Genomic DNA, 19,430 nt, shown 5'->3' with positions numbered 1-19,430 from the left:
CTTTACCTTAAGTGTGTGGTGATCATGGCACCTTAAAAGTGGAAGGGAGCAAAAAGAGGTGATACACAAAAAACTCCAAAATTCCAAGTGAGAAATGAATTAGTTGCTCTACCAAATTTATGGTGACTGAGAGCCACCTGCTGGTTAAAGTTCACATTCTAATGACTACCAAGCTCTTTACTACTTCACTGTACAAACCACACTTTAGAGCTGCAGTCCCCAACCCTGGGGCCACAGATGGGTACCAGTCTATGGCCTGCTAGGAACTGGGCTGCACAGGAGGTGGTGGGCAGGGGACTGCGGTGGTGAGTAGGGTGGGGGCTGCAGTCCTAGACCTTTTATGGCCCCTCCCACACATAATGCAGCACTTCATCACATATGCCATCATGTATTATCCTCTAGTTGTTTTCTGCAAGATAAAAAGACTCCCCCAAACCACACATAATTTCCATATTCCCTTCCGCTAAGGACAGATTTTTTAAAAGCATCAACACAATTTTAACCCAAATATAGTATATATAGGTAACTCCTTTCTTTTTTTTTTTTTTTTTTTTTTTTTTGAGACAGAGCCTCAAGCTGTCCCCCTGGGTAGAGTGCCGTGGCATTACAGCTCACAGCAACCTCCAACTCCTGGGCTCAAGCGAGTCTCCTGCCTCAGCCTCCCAAGTAGCTGGGACCACAGGCGCCCGCCACAACGTCCGGCTATTTTTTTTTTTTGGTTGCAGCCGTCATTGTTGTTTGGCGGGTCCGGGCTGGGGATTCGAACCCGCCACCTTAGGTGTACGTGGCTGGCACCTTAGCCGGTTGAGCTATAGGCGCCGAGCCTAGGTAACTCCTTTCTTCCTGCTGATTTGTGGACTGGAATGTCTTTTTTAATTTTCAATTTTTATAATTTAAAATTAATGCATGCAATGGCAGAGCATCTTTATTCACCATATCAAAAGGCTGGAACTCAAAACAAGACACCATTTTTTCTCTTTGGACCACCAGCAAAGCTCACAAGTTCTGTAACACCCACTGACAGCTAAGGTACAGAAAGAGGGGCTCTCCCACATATTGCTGGAGGGAATATAAAACACCACCACAGTTTTTAAGAAACAGACAGGGCAGTATCTGTTAAATTTTAGACACCCGTCCCTTTGTCCACAGTAACCCCACTTTGGGAACTCTGTCCCACAGAAATAGAGGCCACAAATCCTTATATTTACTGCAGCATTGTTTGTAATGGCAAAAAACTAAACAACTCAACATCCGTCCGATACAGAGTGGCTGGAAAATGCATATTAACATTGTGGACTATAGGTATTGAGAAGAATTTGTTAGATCTATTGATTTGGAACAATGTTCAAATTGAAGTGGAAAAATCTCAGAGAAATATGTATGGTTCGATTTTGTTTTCATAAGAGTAGGAAAGGAAAACTTATTTATGTAAATATGCATTTGTACAAGCATGGATAAATGTGGGAAAGAAAACCTTATACATGGTTAAGACTGTTTAGGAAAATGGCACTGGAGGGAGGGAAAGAAAGAATATTAATTTCCGGATTACACATCAGTATAGTTTGCCTTGTTCTGAGCATATGTCACGTTAATGCTTTAAATCCAACTAAAGGGTTATTTTTGCATGATGGAACAGGGAAAGGGAAGGGATGACAATAAGAAAACTAAAATCCACAAAGACAAGTGATAACTGAAGGAGAAGCTATTAGGAGCAAGTACTGAAAGAGTCCTGCTTTCAAAAACAAAAAAAATTAGAAGACAAAAATTAAAACTGAGAAATGCTAATATCAAGCATATTTTTCAGGAAGAAAGAGAAATAGAAAAGATAGATATGAAAAGAAAAAAGAAGAAAGGGAGAATGAAAGGAACAGTAATAAACAGACTGGGGTTGGGGCAAAGTCTTTACAGGAGAAGCATAAAAATGACAAACAGGTCAAGTGGGGGGGAGAGAGGAACAGAAAGTACTGCGATTCCTTTCCTGAGGTTACGAAATAGGAGCAATTCTAACAACATTCTCTTCTCACTTTCTAGGCGGGAAAAACTTTGTAACTTATCAAAAGCTAGCAACTGGGAGGGTCTGAATAAATCTCCTCTCCTACTGACTTACATCTCCATCTTGTGGTCTGTTCAGGACATCGCTCTTGGAGGCTCTTTATATACAGACTTCTGTATAAGTACACATACTATACACATGTATACAAGTATATAACTATATACATATGTAGACTAATATACCTGTGGTACATAAACATATTTAATGTTTGTATTTACATGCATATTCTATAATTCAAATAAAGCATACAAACAAAAATCACAAGTAAACAGCTCAAAGATAATTCAGAAAGTGACTACTCAGTTAACCACTACCCAGAGCAAGGGACAAAGCATTACCACAAGCCCAGGAACCCCTCATGCTCCTTTGCAGCCTTTACTTCCTACTGAAGGGAACCGCTCTTACGATGGATAACATTGTAAGTTAATTTTGCCTTTACAGGAAAGGCATCACACAACACATGTCTGGCCCATTCCACTCCCCGTGATGTCTGAGATTCCTTCACAGTGAGGTATGTAGCCGTAGGTTGTGTATTCTCATTTGCTGTACATGCCGTATTGTATTTAACCATCATGATGTACATGTGCATTGGGTCGCTTCCAGATGGGACTATTAAGATTAGCACTTCCATAAACATTCTTGTATGACAGTTTTTTCAACCTTTTGTATCTCACGGCACACTGGAACCTATAGTTAAACTTCCATGGCACACTTAAATTATGTTGGTCTAATAAAAGTAAAAAAGAGAATATATTTACTATGCTTTGAACTTCTTTCAAAAATACTGATCTTTAAAAATTTTCGTGGCATACTGAAGAGCCCATGGCACACCAGTTGAAAAATCACCATCATACACATCTTTTATAACAGTTTTGTTTTAGCAAATACAGTTTTCCAAAGAAGTTGTACAATTTACAGTCCCCCCAGTAGCATATGACAATTCCAGTCACTCCACAGCCTGGCAACACTTGCCATGTTTGTCATTTCAATTTTAGCCATTCTTGGTGTAACAGTATGATATTATGGTTTTAGCTTGCAATTTCCTGATGACTAGTGAAGTTGAAAACCTTTTCATATGTTCATCAGCCACTGAATATCCTCTTCTGTGAAATCCAAGTTCAAGTCTTCTGCCTTTTTTTTTTTCTAATGAGTTGTCTGCCATTTTGATTTATAGGCGTTCTTTCTATATCCAAGACACATTTCCTGTGTCAGATATATGCCCTGAAAATACAGATTTCCATGCTGTGGCTTGACTTTCACTCTTGTGGTATCTTTCAATAAACAGAATTTCTTATTTTAATGAAGTCCAATTTATCATGTGTTTCCTTTATGTCAGTGCTTTCTGTGGCCTGGGTAAGAAATCTTCACCTATCCCAAACTCATAAAAATACTCTATGTTTTATTTTAAAAGCTCTCATTTGACCCTTCACATTTAGATCTATAATTGTTCTGGAATTGATTTCTTACACAGGGTGACAGCAGAGACCAAGATTCATTTTTTCCATATGTATATCCGGTTGACATAATACCATTTATTGAAAAGACTACCTTTATCATAAATCAGGTGACATTACGTCTATGGAGCTGATTCTGAATTCCACTTTGTCCACTGGTTCACTTGCCGGTCCTTGTGCCAACACCGCACTGCAGCTATATGGTAATGTCAGTCCTCTAGCCTTTGTGTTCTTCGAAGCTGCCTGGGCTCTTGGCTTTTTGTATTACCACATAAACTGTGGCTATAATCACCTTTTAAAGTTGAAAAAACAGAAACAAGAAACTGACTGGGGACTGTAACGGGTTTGCTCTACATAAATCTTGAGGGAATTGACATCTTTATAATATTGACTCTCTCAATTTTCAGACATAAAATTCCCCCATCTGAGGTTTTGCTTATTATGGTTTCAGTTACCTACACTCAACTGTGGTCTGAAAATATTATATATTTTGAGAGAGAGACTATTGTAGGGGACGCCAAGAGCCAGATGACCTCTGAGCAAGGTGATCTGCAGCTGAGGGGTAGAGCGCGGGCCATTCATCCACAGGTGCTCCTTGTGGAAAAGCCCAAGCCTTCATTCAGCACGTAGTCATTTGTTAATTACTCCCGTCACCTGTGTTGTACGGGCTCAATAAAAGGCTGGTGCGGAGGTTGCTTGGGGCTGCCCTGCTAAGAAGGGCTAGCCCACCTCCTACAAGCTTGTACTTCTTAATCCATGTCACGCCCGGTTCCTTCCTGCTGTGATGGGAACCCAAGGGGTTGCGACAGACTATATTCAATAACTTATTACAGTATATTGTTATAATTGTTCTTTTTATTTTTGTTAATCTCTTTGCCAAATTTATAAATTAAACTTTATCATATCATCTTTATACGAAAAAACATAGTAAATGCAGGGTTCAGAACTACCCAACGTTTTAGGAACCTGCTGCAGGTCTTAGAATATACCCCTTATGGGTAAAGGGGACTACTATATACACATATTAGGTTTTCCTTAATTTTTCTAATGTTTTGTAGTTCAGTGTGTAGGTCTCATACACCCTTTGACTTATGCCTACGTATTTCATGTTTCCCTGTTATAAATAGTATTGTTAAACTCTGTCTTCATTTGATACATCTTTTTCACCTAGCTTTAAAAAACCACTTGAGAAACTACCATGTTGGGCTACTAACCACTTGAGGAAAGATGTGCTTCATTACAGCTCATATGGTAATAGCCAGATACCTTCGCCGACTTGATGAATGACATGGAGGTGCAATGACTAATATCTGTTCAGATCTAAGGTACTTGGCTTCATTTACTTAATCGATCAGACAAACAGATAATCTTTCTTTACATTTAGGGTCTATTTGGAACTCAGGCTGCTAATAGAGCTTCCTTTCTGATCTACAGAGATCCCTTCAAGCAATGACCAATCTCAGAAGTAAATATATAACCTACAACATTGTTTTCCACCTTTTTTATCTCACGGCACACTTGAACCTATAGTTAAACTTCCATGGCACACTTAAATTATGTTGGTCAAAAGAAAGTGAAAGCATATACTTACTGTGCTTTGAACCTTTGAAAATAATTTAATTAATGATCTTTAAAATTTTTCGTGGCACACCTAAGATCCTCTGAGGGCACGCCAATTGAAAAAAAAAAAAAAATCACTGGACCAGGACATGAGCAGACAGAAGGACCAATGGAACACATTACAAAGTCCATAAACAGATTAAAATACATCTGGGAAAGTATTATGATAAATATAGCTTTCCAAATTTGAAAATAAGGTGACCAATAAAAAATGTGGTCAGCATGGGCGGCGCCTGTGGCTCAAAGGAGTGGGGTGCTGACCCCATATGCCAGAAGTGGCAGGTTCAAACCCAGACCTGGCCAAAAACTGCAAAAAAAAAAAAAATTGATCAGCCATAAAAATAAAGTAGCCAAGTAGGAAAAAAGTGAAATTCATACTTTTCCCTCATTCTAAATAGATCAAATATTTAGCTGTTCTAAAATAAAACCATGAGCATACCAGAAAAAAAGCACAGGAGAATTTCTTTACAACCCTGGTCTAATTATATATAGTAATTACATAAAACTCTAAAATATTACTATATAGAACTGTCAAAAAATTATCTTTATGTACTAGTATGCAAAAAAGCTTAATAACTTTTTGGGAAAGACTAAATAGAGAAACAATCATGCACATAAATGGCTGGCACGAGTCTAAACCTGTTTTACTCCACTGGAGAGCAACTGCCAAACGCTGTCAAAACTACAAATGCATAAACCCTTTGACCCAAAACCCCACTTCTAAGAACTTATCTAGAGATATACTCTCACACAAGTGAAATCCCTTACATTCAAAGTTATTTGCTACTTTATTTCTGTATGTAATAAAATACACATATATATTAATAAGATCCTAGTCAAATAAGTTATGGTACCTACACACATACGATGAAATATTATAAGGCTATAAAACCTAATGACAAAACCTTACACTGTGATTGGCAAAATATCCAAGATACTTGATCAGGTGACAAAAGAATGTTGCAGAATGGTATGTTCAATATGCTACCATCTGTGCAAAAGATAAAGGGAAATGGTAGATTTATATCTGCCGTTATATGCTTAAGAGAACCTTGGACAAATATGCCAAAAATTAACACTAAGTACTTCTGTTGAGGAGTGGAGGGCATAGTGGGAGGGTTTTCACTGATCCCTGTTAAACATGTCTTAGATTTCTTAGCCATATGAACATATCACTTATACAAAGCACATTCTCCCTCTTCTCCCATTGGTATATTTGGAGTGTGGCTGGGACCATAAGCACAGTTACTCTGAAGAGGAAGCCAGAACTCTGAGGAAGGCAAACTGGAGGGAGAGTGAGAACCTGGATCCCTGATGGCATCATGGGCCTATTACAATATATGGATGTTTCTCCTTATTTAAGACGTTTCAAGTAGGAATATTCTCTAGGGCAGCTGAGGGCATCCCACCCCCAGACTAGCATCCTGAGCCAACGCTGGCACCACCTAACATCAGAGCGCGTCAGGACAATCTGCACCACCTTTCCCAGATGACTTGGTCTCTTCCACTGACTGCCGGAAAAAACACCTGCCCTGCTAGTCTTCATGACACTTCTGCAGGCCCATCTGCACTAACTTCAGGGTGTTGTGATCTATTTCTCCTGACTGAACTCTTCAAGAATGAGTATTGTAAGTGATGAACAAATCCCACCATGTCATCTCTCAGCCCACTTTGTGCACCTCTAACTTCTGATCGCAATCTTTGCTGAATTAGAGCAGCAGGACCGTACCCCAAACTCATCTTTCCAAACTACCCAAAATAATCAGCTAGGCAGAGACAAAGCCGTGTGGTTCTCTAACCACTCTTCTTAAAGATACAGAAAGATTCCATTCCCAGCCTCCCCTGCAGTAGGGTGGAGCCATGTGACTAGTTACGGCCAATGGCTGAATGTACAAAACTCGCAGGCCCAAGCATGTCAGAAGGGTGTGAGTTCCACACACCTTGTCTTCTCTAGTCATGGGGACATGGACGCCTTGTGTCATAATGGCACAGCCCTAAAATGGAAACAACCTGAATCTCTGAGTCACCTTTACATGACTTTATATGAGACTGGCAAAAAAGCTTTCACGTATTAAGTCAGATATTCCCAGGTTTGTTGAGTTACTCGAGTACAGTTACTAGAGTATATCCTCAATCAGCCTTGCAATCAATGAAAAATTTTCTCCTCAGAGAAAGCCAACACTCTGAAGAAAGAGCCAGAACCTGGATCCTACGTGGTGCCCTTGAGCTGTTGAATCTCTCACCTGTCTAACTTAAAATTAGAGGAGTTAACAGCAGTCAAAAATACACCTGCTGTATACCCAACCCTATGCTAGATGTTATGGAAGATAAAAAGCATAAAGATGTTTACTCAGTAAGTATTTATTAAACATTCTATTGTCCTTGAGGTATCTAAAATCTGATCAAGAAATATACACCAGCAACAAAGAAAATGATTTAGTATTGAATAGCAGTGGGATACTAAATAGTCTCCCTAGCTAAATCAGCTCCCTGTTGGTATTCTCTCAAAGCACAATAGTTTTCTGCTGAATTTACTTATTTGTGTGATTCTTTACCTTATTTTAGTCTTTCTCACAGGACAATATACCCCAACCACAAAAAGGAGGTGTTTTTTCTTTGTCATCACATTCTCAGAACATAGTAGGTACTCAAACACATATTTAATGGAAAATTTGCTTTATCACCACATTTTTGCTTCTTTTTTTTAATTAAATGATAGCTGTGTACATTAATGCAATCATGGGGTACAGTGTGTTTTCATATACAATTTGAAATATGTTCATCGAACTGTCATTTTCTTAGTTATTGTGTTAAGACGTTTATATTCTACTTTTAGAAAGATTCACTTGTACCCTTGTAAGATAAACCATAGAGGTGATGCCTCGAATCGCCCTCCCTCCACCCCACCCCTCTCCCCTTCCCCTCCCTACATTTTTGCTTCTTTACCTATGTTTCATTAAGCTAGAAGAGAATTTTATTTAATATTCTTGACTATAATTAATACTGCCTTGGTTCAACTATCCTTGGGCTCAAGTAATAGAGAAGAAAAGCAAACTTGTATTGATTTTAGCATAGCCTTATGTCAGAAAAGCTAGGAAATTACTTAATTTCTAGGGCATAAATAAATGGGACAAGTATTTATGACTTGTCCATTGTCTCCCACGAGCTAATGAGGCAAGAGTGTATTTGTTAGCAACTCTTTACTTCTAGAAGAAGAGCTTGGTCATGTGTTAACAACATTAAGGAACAAAGTGTAAATCGGTGATTCTTTAGGAAATCTAAATCCTATTAGGTGTAAATCATCCTCCCCATAAACTAAGCTTTACACTGAAATAAAAAATTCAATGGTTTAAAATAAGATGTATTTTTAATATAAGATTTAACGTGTATTTTTCTTTTGCCCGTGATGGCTTACCCAAAGGGTGATATGAAATACACCTTGGAACTACCATGCTTTGGTAGCTCAAGAAAAAATATAACTAAGATTAAATGTAAAATCTGTAAGAAAATGTGGACATTTCACTATCTTCTTTTGATTTGAGCAATGGCTCCACTTAATATAGCCTTCCTGACATAACTACCACCTCAAACTCAACAACTTCCGATTCACTATAATCCTCTACGTTGTTGGTGGTGTGAAGATTAAAGCTTAGCCAATTAGCCACCCACTACAGCTGAGTTAATCACATAATCTTGGAGATGGTCACAGAGCAGTGGAGTATGCAATGATTTTTTTTTTCTTCTCTTTACTAATTGTGAGACTTAGCAATGGTCTCAAATATAAAGGGCAGGAGGGTTTTTAATCAGATGCTGTGTCGTTGCTTTATAAGTCAGGGCTTATCTTCTTTTAAGAGACATTGTTGCACAGAGATTTCTTTAACAAGTTTCGAAATACGCTAAATTAGTCAACCATGGCTTATTTAGACCAAGGCTTACTGCTTTAGAATAAAGACCAGTAATCCGTAAGGTAAAACTAAGATTCTGTCACATGACAGCTACACATTCAGTTATGTGAGCACCATGTTAATGTTTGTTTAAAGAAAATGCTAATCCAGACTGAAGTTTGACAATACTCTTCTCCTCTTAATAAGGCCACATACGAGGAAAAGGAGGGGTAGAAGGACTCCTTCCAGGAATGAGGGATAGGGAAGGAGAGGGGGAAGGAGGACTGCACAAAGTAAACAGGAAAGAGGGAAACAGAGGCAGGGGTTCTAGGAAGACAGGGAGGCTCCCCTGGTTCCAGGTAACTCCTGGTAGGGCAAACCGATCTTGTGGCATTGCTGTCAGTTATTATGGGAGAGACTGATTAGTTAATTAGCCCCAGTTCTCTAACAGTAAATGTGTTGTGGCAGTAGTCTAGCATTAGTGACAAAATGTGCCACAGAGAGCGTGTCTAACATTCTAAAGTTCTGACAAGGCTTTCTAGCCAGTATGATTCTACAGGTCATGAAGTGAGAGGAAGACACAGGCCCTCCACCCCCACGAGGCGAAGCAACCAACCATCAAGAACTATGAGAAGGGCTCAGCGCCTGTGGCTCAAGTGGCTAAGGCGCCAACCACATACATCTAAGGTGGCAGATTCGAATCTAGCCAGCACCTGCCAAACAACAATGATGGCTGCAACCAAAAAATAGCCAGGCGTTGTGGCGGGCACCTGTGGTCCCAACTACTTGGGAGGCTGAGGCAGGAGACTCACTTGAGCCCAGGAGTTGGAGGTTGCTGTGAGCTGTCAAAAAAAAAAAGAACTACGAGAAGCAAACACGAATGCTGGAGCAACCCAGAAGTAGGAATTACCTGTGGGGTGGACCGAAGGAATCTTTGGGAGTCGGAGATCCCAGGAAACCAACTGGCAGAAGGGAGTGAGGTTTCTCCAAAGACACAGCTGAAAGTTCCCTGACAGCTGATACTGGGAATGACTGAGCAGCCTGATAGTCGGGAGGCCAGAAGACATGGTCCAACTGTGAACCAAAACTGATCATGTCTACAACTGAATTAAGATCCTCTCGAGAAGGCCAGGTCCAAGAAGAACTATTGGGTATGAGAAGTTGGGGATGTGGGAGGGGGTCTCCAGGGAAGGGATTAGGAATATAGGCAGCAAAAGTGACTCTGACATAGGCAGGTGGATGAAATCAAAGAGCAGTAAGTGACTAAGAATCTAAGAATCCACTTCCACCAGCCCAGTCCGGCGTCAACATTCATTTGTTCATCAACTCATCTATACACTTACGCTTATCTCTACTAAGTCCTCCTGGACTAGTTAGATCAACTCTGTGTCTGTTCTCATAGCCCTTAAGATTTCCCAGGGAGGTTTTTGTTCATTATTATAAAGATGGGAGTCTCACTATGTTGCCCAGGATGGCTACGAACTCCTGGGTTCAACTGATCCCCCTACTTCAGTCTTGCAACAATTTTCCTTCTTCAAGGCAATCACTATCTAATTGCCTACTCTTAGCCAGACTCCATGTCATCTGGAAGGGAGCATCACTGTGTGCTGTCCACTTTTACCACTCCATCTTTAAACCACTCCATAAGAGACATTTCTCCTCAACAGTGTTCATAGACTTTTTAAACAGAATTCTTCTGGAAGCTCATTCTGAACTAGTCTACATTTCTGCTCCTCAACAATAAAGGATACAATATGTAGGCTGCTCTCAGTTTCATCCGTAAGCCTGGCTAGTGAGTGACCTTATTTCAACCCTCAGGACTTGGCTTACCTGTGCTCAGTTTCTCCTCAGCCTAGGCTCCCTGTGCCCTGCCACACCAACCATCCGCCAACAAACCAAAAAGCAACAGCTGTAGGTCCACCATGCGGATCAGCCTTACAGGCAGGAAAAGAGGCAGCATTAGTGGCAGGATTCACGAGCTCTTCAGAAAGCCGTCACCCCCCACAAAACAAAACAAAACACCCTCCACTAAGCCACCAAATTCCCTAAAATTCTCCCAATTTACTTTGGTTTAAATCCTAAGGCTTCAATTAAAATATCTCCAGAAAACAAGTCACTGCCAGCCATTTATGCCACTGTTAGAATTAATGTGAAACCAATTAGTAAACTAACATTTATTAATATGACAGTAGCCAGCAAGCTGGCTGCTATGGAAAGAGAACACAGAATAAAACTCGGCAGGGAAGAATGGGTGGGCAGAGGACCAGGTGCAGCTCATGGAACAAGGAGACCAGCTCTCTCCAGAGCAGTGTTTTTCAACCTTTTTTTATCTCACAGCACACTTGAACCTCTAGTTAAAACTTCCATGGCACATTTAAATTATGTTAAATTAAAAAAAAAAGTAAAAATAAGAATATATTTACTGTGCTTTAAACTTCTTTCAAAAATAATTAATGATCTTTAAAAATTTCCGTGGCACACCTAGACCCTCTCACGGCACTCCAGTTGAAATTCACTGCTCTAGAGCATTCCGGGGGCATGGCAGGAAGGACGGGGGTCTCTGAGGCAGCACGAGCTCCCTCCCTCCCAGGCTGATGGGGACACAGTGCTCCAGGAACATCATCTTGTACTAAGGTTTTAAAGTTTACAAAGCCCTCTCATAGCAATCCCTTCATCTGGTCCTAACAATGATGAAAAAGCGGGCAGAACACCCATCCCCAGTTTAAGGTCAATGAGTTTGAAGCCCAGATGGTTGAGGGATAGTTAGCTACAGAGCTGAGTCCTTCTGATGCCTGGTTAAGAGTTCAGAGCTGAAATCTAAGCTGAGACTAATTAGAGCTTTAGAACTGTGACCCCTTTGAGCCTCAGTTTCTCTTCTGTGAAACGGGATATTATAAGAAAGCTTAACATAGTGCCTGACAGAAAACAAACAGCAGGCACAAGCTGTTAGTGTCATTACTGGCACCATGCGTCACAGCACAGGGTTCTAACTCTGCCGCCCATCAGAACCACCTGGGCATCTCCTACAGCCTTTCTCCTCCCCGGGCCATACCCCAGACTACTAATCCCACTCTGCATGCAAACATCCAGACACTTTCTGCAATGTGCATACAGATCACCCCAGGGTCTGGTTAAAATGCAAGTTTTGATTCCCTGGGTCTGAGATGATTCTGAAATCCTAACACACTTCCAGGTGCCGCTGCATATCAGCAGGTTGTACTCTGAAGGGCAAGGACACAGACTGCCCAGGGGCCAGCAACACTGACACTGGCAGATGACCAGGGGCCACAGAACAAAAACACCACACAAGCTACAAAGACCTAGTGGTAGGACCAAAGGTCCTCAGAGAGCCTAAATTCATTAAATGACAGTGAATGAGAGAGGCGTCTGGCACAGAACACACTTCTCAAACTCTAACTTACCATGTATCAGTAGAACAATTGAGTGTTTTTTCCCCTTTGATGTCACCTTTCTACTTGACCCCTATCTCCCCATAAAAGGCGCTCCCATCCTAACCATGCCTTTATGAACCTCCTCACTTCTTTCAACATCAGGGCCCTTCTTGAAAGATGGCCCTTTCTTTTCATCTGGGATTCCCTTGTTCACCTGTTCTATGTCACAACCTGAATCACCACCTTTATCCCCTGACATCACCCTTGGATCCACGGGACCAGAGAAGTATCGGGCACCACAATAAGCTGGCCCACCATAGGCTTCCATCTTCACTTAAAACCTTGCCCAGGGGGAGGGGGATTGGAGGGATCACTTCTGTGGTTTATCTTACAAGGGTACAAGTGAATCTTTCTAAGAGTGGCATATGAATGTTTTAACACAATAACTGAGAAAATGACGTGAAGGCTATGTTAACCAGTTTGATGGAAATGTTTCAAATTGTATGTGAAAACACCACACTGTACCCCAGAATTGCATTAATGTACGTAGTTACCATTCAATAAAAATAAAAAATAAAAAAACCTTGCCCAGGACACTGGCAAGAGTATCACTCATCCCTCACTGACTCCTTGGGTTTATTCCTTCACAGAAACGACTGAACATTTCATCCAGCTTCCTGTATGTCATAGTTTTATTGAAAGCCTGAGATTACCAGCTCCTAAGATGGGATCAACAGGAAAACAACTGCTTCATCCTCTCCGACTTGTCCAAGGGCAGTGTTTTGCGAGCCTGGTTAAATATTAGCATCACCAGGATTTCCTTGCCTCCACACCAATCCCACTCTAATTATCTGAGGTGGAACATGCCAATGCACAGCTGGGGTCAAAAACTACTGCCCTAGAAGATAAGAGTTTTTCCTACACTATCTTATTGGCCTAGGCAGCAATTCTCAACCTGTGGGTTGTGACCCCTTTGGGGGTCTAACGACCCTTTCACAGGGGTCACCTAATATCAGATATTTACATTACGATAACAGTAGCAAAATTACAGTTATGAAGTAGCAACGAAAATAATTTTATGGTTGGGAGTCACCACAACATGAGGAAGTGTATTAAAAGGTCTCAGCATTAGGAAGGTTGAGAACCACTGGCCTAAGGAAAGAATTTAAGAAGATCCCACTGCCAATTATAGCAATAAAAATAAATGGAACCTGATCAAGTTTAAAAAGTTTTGCAGAGCTAAAAAATACAACCCATAAAGCAAATCTTCAAAATGGAAGAAAATATTTGCAAGCTACAAATCCAACAAAGGGTTGATCACCATAATATACAATGAACTCAAGTGTATCAACAAGAGCCCCCATTAAAAACTGGGTAAGCAACATGAACAGAAACTTTTCACAAGGACAGAAGAATGGCCGATACACACATGAAAAAATGGTCATCATCCCTAATTATCAGAGAAATCCAAATCAAAACCACTTTGAGATACCACCTAACCCCAGTGAGGATAGGTCACATTACAAGGTCCCAAAGCAACAGATGCTGGGGTAGGTACAAAGAGAAGGGAACACTCATGCACTGTTGGAGGGACTGCAAACTAGCACAGCCTCTATGGAAAGATGTATGGAGAGTGCTCAAACAACTAGAAGTAGACTGTAGTACCAGTGGTTGAGGCTGAGGAGGTTCACATGGTACTCAGACCACAGAACAACCAAGGAGCCCAAGGTAATCATGACATGCCCTTTATCGAGCTTGTGGCAGTCAGCAAACAAGCATGGAGACGTGCACCTTCAGCCAGCTCATGGGGACAGGCGAGCATAAGAACCCCTCACCCCCACCAGGAAGTCCACCTTAGGATGTGCACACAGGCAGAAAGTCTCAGAGTCCTATATAGCAGCCAGAACAACAATGGCTCGGCATCAAGTACTAATAATGACATCAATTGCTTAATCATGATTACGATAACATGGCACCTGCTGGCTTAACCCTGGTTACTGGAAATAACCTAGCAGCTGATGGGCTTCAGGTGAGAAGGCCTAATTCACTCATCTTCTCCACACTTGACCCCATTTGGGTTTCTTGCCTCACAATCTACATGACAAAGTCTTCCACAAGGGTCCCTGTGCAAGGAGTGTGGAGCACTGCATCCATATACAATATTCACTACGACTGCAACGACAGTACCAGCTATAGCAAACGAGGCTCATAGCCCACATGCTTTTCTGCCCAGCATGTAGCAGTGATGTAGCCCGTGGGCAACAGCTCTCCAATGTTGGGGCAGTCTCTCACCACAGCACTTTGGCTGGGGTGTCTACTTCATCATTACCCAGATGGGCCAACAGAGCACGTCTGGTGACATGATGTACTGTCACCTGTTCCTGGTGTCCCAGCTCCCACAATTCTTGCCACATGGCCTGGCCCCACAATGGCCTATGCATAACCATCCAGTGGTTTAGGTGCCATAGGGCCATCTGGAGGGTCAACCCCCACAAAGCTAGCCCAGCTGTCTGTACAAATCACTGACAGCAATGGCTCCTTGGCAACCACCAGCTGCTTTAAGCCATTCCTGTGTCATACCAAATAGTTTCCAGCAGGTGGAGGGCTACAGCCACCCACAACGCAGGCTGCCCCCACCTGGACTCATCAGTGTACCACAGAACCTCAGCAATCAGGGCATGCCCCTCTAAAGGGACTAGTTTTCACTTGCCTGGGTGTTATGTTCTGCACCCAGGCTTCCCTGTAGGTCATGGGACCCAATGCTTCCTGTTCAACCTATAATGGGGCTATTTTTTGTTTGTTGGTTTGGTTTTTGCGGGGGCAGTTTTTGGCCAGGGCCGGGTTTGAACCTACCACCTCCAGTATATGGGGCCAGTGCCCTACTTCTTGAGCCACAGGTGCCACCCCTATAATAGGCTGAGGCTGAGGGCACTGCGCTACTCTAAACATACCCCCTCACTTCACCAAGCTGGCGTCTGTGCAGTTCCACTGCATAGCTCAGTGGTCCAGTCCTGTACCCAACTTGCAAAAGGGTACATGGTGTAGGCAGTCACTGCCCAGAAGGCCACAGAGAGCTCCAGGAGCAGAGCCCACAGGGCCTCCCTGGTCTGTGCCTTGGTCAGGTGGTGCTGCTTCCCCCACTCCTCCTCGGCCTGAGTCAGGGAGTTTCTCTCCCACACCCACTCAGCTGTGACCAGCATCTCCACCGCCTTGCAGTTCTTCTCTTGGAGGTTGCTGTTCTTCCCTTTCTGCTACTCCACAGCCCCCCTTAGCTTGGTGGCCTTTCTCTAGACATAACATCTGGGACTCCAGCTCCTTGAAGCAGATCTGCTGCTGTCAACGTCTATTTGGCTGGCCTGGGTGGCCCAGGCCTGGCCCACCTCCAGCAGGGCCTCATATAGATGGGATTCTCTCCGTGAGCTGGGAGTTCTCCACCCTCACTTCCGTGAGCTGCCCATGGAGACTACTCAGCTCCTCACATTTACTCTTCACCTCTGCTTTGGAGGACTGTGACTTGCTGTGCAGCTCGGCCACCTGCTGTTGCCACCCCTGGGCCCCCTTCCCGTCTGCCTGGAGGCCAGCACAGCTGGTTTGTGTGTGGCAGGGCTCCTGGCTGACCCCATCCAGGCACTTCCACAGGGCCTCCCCACTCTCCTTGTGAGCAGCCTGCAGCCACAGGACCTGCTTCTCTAAGGCAGCTGCCCTGGTTTCCAGAGCCTTCCCTGCTGCTGCTCCTCCATGCAGCCTCCAACTTCTCTACCAGCTCCTTACTGACTTTCTGAGTTCCCGTTGGAGCTCAGCTGGCTCTGCACTCTGCTTGCTCTCCACCTGGCCTGTGGTCTGGTTCAGGGCATTCCTCAGGATGGAGTTTTCCCGCTACAGACGCGCCACTTGAGAATTGGGGCCATTCTCTAGTTGCTCCTGAAGAATCCAGATCTTACCTGGTTGGGGGACCCTTCTGACTTCTTACCTTGACCAAGAACCCCCTCTACCTTTTTCTCTTCCAGCAAGACATCCTGTAAGCAAACGGCTCACACACCTGGCCTCTTAGCCTTCCTTAATGCTGCTTCTCCCTTCTTACTGTTTCAGGGGTTGGAACCGCTACTCTGGAGTTAGTTTTTACCATAATTCTAAGAGCAGGGTTTTGGGTTTCCCATCAACTTTCTCTCGGTCAACCCCTGTTGACAAAGGTCTACCCACATCTGAGTGCACATGACCTTCACTGGTTTCATGGCTTCCCCACTGTGTAGTGCTTTATTACTCACGCCCCGAACTCCTTTCCTTTGCCATATGGCCTCTGCCTCCCCTAGATCAGCTGTGGTGCTAGTTTCTTCATTTATTGGTCACCCTACATAAGGTGCCAATATTGCCAAGACCCAAACAGGGCAGAGTGCACTCTGCAGCACAGTGTCCCTCGTGCCAGCTGTAAAGCATTCATCATTGGACATGGCATTCTGAATGCCCAGTTCTCAAAGAACCTGTTGCAGTTCCAAATAGTTGGATGGCTAGTAACTAACAGCACCTGGTAAGTCCTCAACCTTAGTCCACACAGTACAGACTACAGCCATGACCCAGTCCAGCAAGAATTATCTTGGCTGAAGTGGCAACAATTCTGCAAGCAGCGCTGTAAGGATGGCTGTCTCAGGACAGAAGCTAATTTCTCCATCTATAAGACATCCAGGACAATGCCATATACACCTAGATCCCATAAGTGCAATATCCAATAAGTCAGAAACTCAGATTTCTGCCTAAACTGTTCCCTGGATCCACCAACTCCATTTGGGTATAGGGAGGAAAGGTAGAGTGTTCAGCCACTTCTGGGGATGCACTGCCCACCCTCCTGGGGCCCTTGGTTGTTGCATTTTTGCCTTTTCTGTTGCCACTGGCCATGCCCTAAAGCAGGATTCATTCTCCTCTTCCGAGGAGTCAACCACCACTGCCACAGGAGAGTTCAACTGATCCCATAAGTCACACTTCAGGTCCTCAAGGAGCCACCTGTCTCCTCCACAAGTTCCCGGACCTGTGTTGCCTCCCAGAACATTGCTCAGTCTCTACTTGTAGAGTTGTAAGAAATACCCAGCCCACAATCCCCACTTTTCTTCTTGAAGGCTTCTCCCACTGTGAGGAGGGTCCCTCTGACCTGTAGTGGTGTCTCATCCGCATCAGGCCACTCCTGAGGGGGCACCCAGGTGGATAACAGGTAAGACACCAAGTACCACATACTTGTTGCAGACCACCCGTCTCTATTCCCCCTCTAGTGGTACAGAAGGCTCCATACCAGTCTGTGACAAAGCCTGCCAATGATGCCAATTGTAGTGCCAATGGCTGAGGCGGCTCTCCTGGGATTCAGACAGACCAGAAAAAACCCAAGGAGCCCGAGTTAGTTACGGCATGCCCTTTATTCAGCTCACAGCAGCCAGCAAGCATCTGCCTTCATCCAGCTTATGGGGGCAAGTGAGCTAGCATAAGAAGTATCCACCTTCCACCCACAGCTGCACATGTAGGAAAGCCTTGGAGTCTTACATAGTGACTTGGAATCAAGCACTAATAAGAATGATGTCATAGAATGATGACATTAATAATGATTACTTGCGATATCATGGCACCTGCAGGTTTAATCATGGTTACATAAAATAATCTGGCACCTGCTGGCCTTCAGGTGAGAAACCCTAATTAACTCATCTTCCCCCACACAGACTGGACCCTGCAATCCCACTACTAGGCATTTACCCAAATAAAGACATTTTATCACAAGAACATTTGCACTCAAATGTTCATAGCAGCTCAGCTCCCAATCACAAAGAAGTAACCCAAGTGCCCATCAACACATGAACGGATTAATAAACTGTGGTGTATGAATACCATGTAATACTCTTCAGCCATAAAAAAACTGGAGATTTTGCACCCTTTGTAACAACCTGGATGAATTTGGAGAACATTCTCCTAAGTATCACAAGATTGAGAAAACAAAAGCATCACATGTACTCAACACCAATTTGAAACTAGGAGATTAACATTCACAGACCCATGTGTGAGAAAAACTCAATCAAATTTACTGGGGAAGGGGTTCAGTAGGTTCCTATCCAGTGGGTACAATGCATGGATACATGGCACACTCCCTGGGTGTAGGACACAGCTACAACTCAGACTTTAACCTCACATGTCTAAACCTACTGGTTTGTACCCAAATATTAATCTGAAATTTAAAAAAACAAACCCATTACACTTGGAAAGCTGTATTATTCCTAACTAGGGACTAAACAAGAACAGGCCGCCTCACCGCAACGGGTACATCACCTGTAGTGTGGAAGATGGGGGGAGGCTGGTTTCTAGCTGAAGTTCATTTTTCTTCTGTAACGGTTCCCACAATGAAGTTAATGGAGTTCTGGAAGCGGGAGGGGGGATGCGGGGGGCAGGGGAGGCCAGTTCTAAAGATGTAACAATTGATGATCCATTAACCTCAGCCTTGGAAAGCTGGACCACTTCTCCCGGTCCCCCAACAGAGCTGGGTTCAAAGCAGCTGTCGACTCTAGAGTGTGAATTACTCACTGGCGAAGAACAGGGAGAAGAGCCCAACTCCTGCACCCTCTACCTCCACGAGCCCCAGACCACAATCTTATTATCAGGACACATTTTTTTCAACATGCCAATTTAAAAGGAAAAAAACCACCTCATTTTCCCACACAAATAAGGAGAGACTTCAAGAGTTTACAAGGCAGCTAACAAAGCACAAAACACAACCAAAGAATGCAAAAGAAATTTCTGACTTCATCTGGATTCCACCTAAGCATTTTCTACCCAAGATGGGATCCGGCTAAACATAAACGGTTTACCGTATCTAAAAAAATCAATGAAAACTGAATTGAGGCTCGGCGCCTGTGGCTCAAGTGGCTAAGGCGCCAGCCACATACACCTAAGGTGGCAGATTCAAATCCAGCCCGGGCCCGCCAAACAACGATGGCTGCAACAGAAAAAAAAATAGCTGGGCATTGTGGCGGGTGCCTGTGGTCTCAGCAACTTGGGAGGC

General features: G+C 43.3%; 1 protein-coding gene across 3 annotated transcripts in view; it reads right to left on the bottom strand.

Moving 5' to 3' along the window:
• Positions 1-19,430, bottom strand: part of STX8 (syntaxin 8) — a 294,548-nt gene that overhangs the window by 251,160 nt on the left and 23,958 nt on the right. The gene's annotated exons all lie outside the window — the stretch shown is intronic.

Source organism: Otolemur garnettii, unplaced genomic scaffold, assembly GCF_000181295.1.
Source record: "Otolemur garnettii isolate 467f Iridium unplaced genomic scaffold, OtoGar3 scaffold00046, whole genome shotgun sequence".
NCBI lineage: Eukaryota > Metazoa > Chordata > Mammalia > Primates > Galagidae > Otolemur > Otolemur garnettii.
This window is presented reverse-complemented; position numbering and strand designations above follow the sequence as displayed.